Source organism: Hyla sarda, unplaced genomic scaffold, assembly GCF_029499605.1.
Source record: "Hyla sarda isolate aHylSar1 unplaced genomic scaffold, aHylSar1.hap1 scaffold_1396, whole genome shotgun sequence".
Taxonomy (NCBI): domain Eukaryota; kingdom Metazoa; phylum Chordata; class Amphibia; order Anura; family Hylidae; genus Hyla; species Hyla sarda.
Genome location: NW_026608025.1, coordinates 82,044 through 83,219, shown reverse-complemented (window position 1 = coordinate 83,219; position 1,176 = coordinate 82,044). Strand labels below are relative to the sequence as shown.

The window sequence follows — 1,176 nt, the reverse complement described above, 5'->3', positions numbered from 1 at the left end:
TACCCCTCCCCCTTATTACAATAATTAATGAAATAAATAATAACTGACACAACAACAATTCAACTTTTTTATGGGTGGGGATTGGCCACAGCTTTATTTATAAAATTACTTATATAAGTGGAGGTTAGCTGAAACAGTTAATATAATTTGTGGGAGGAGTCTGGTCTTTATATACCCACCTGATCCACACAGGTGCTGTCGCCAGCATGCAAGATGTCTTTGAAGCGGATGCTGTGGTTTTGGCGGGAGGTTTGATTGCATATGTCGCAGAGACGCACTGTTCGCTAGCCTAACTATGATGCAAGGAATCGCTTCTCGGCCTTTTGGCTAAGATCAAGTGTAGTATCTGTTCTTATCAGTTTTCATGCTGGTGGGGATGGGTGCTGCATGGAGGATGCAGGTGTACCAGGGCTTTCCGAGGCTGGTTCTGAGGAATCAGCTCGATGGTTGCCCCGATGTGACCTGTTCCCTCCGGGTCTCGCCATGAGGCTGAGAGGGTCTAGAGCCGAGGTACTTTTGTGCCTCGGGGAGTGGTGACCCCGAGGTGCCGAAACTCACTGGGAGAATAGACTCACTGGGTTGAAGCACGGGCACCATAATCTCTTCACCTTGTGGCACTCACCTCTTGATTCCCGGCCTTCTGGCTAGGATCAGAGAAATTTTTATAGATCCGGCCGGATGTCCGGGCAGTATATCTGCACACATTCACTTATTTATTTCTTTTTTGTCTCACTGTGTCACTTTTTGCGTGTTGTGTGTTCACAGGATTTGTCAGGATGCGGTAGCCCTTCTGGGTGTCCCTCCTGGCGGTCTAGGGGAGGTGTGTGTGGCCATTAGGTTCCGCACCTCCCTGCAAACACCCCGGGTACTCCTGCTTTGGCAGGGTACCTACCGTAATCGGCTCTGCGGGCAGATACCTTGGCTAACGCCAAGGGGGATGCCGGGAGCATTTGTGGTCCCCTAGTAGCTTCGGCGAAAAGGGACATCGAACCTGGAACCTCGCAGGTACCTTTTGGTCCGGAGGCGAAGGGTAAGGTTTGTTGGGGGGCCTCTCTCCTATCGGAGAAGGGCTTGCGATAGACCGCATCCTTTGTGCACGTTTTTTTAGTGTAACACGTTTGCACTTTTTCTTGCACTTTGGGTGAATCGAAAGCACGTTCCTCGGCTTTAGATAAA

The 1,176-nt window shown here is 50.0% G+C and overlaps 1 pseudogene; it reads left to right on the top strand.

Moving 5' to 3' along the window:
- Positions 1-307: 307 nt before the first annotated feature.
- Positions 308-467, top strand: LOC130306732 (U2 spliceosomal RNA; annotated as a pseudogene).
- Positions 468-1,176: the final 709 nt, after the last annotated feature.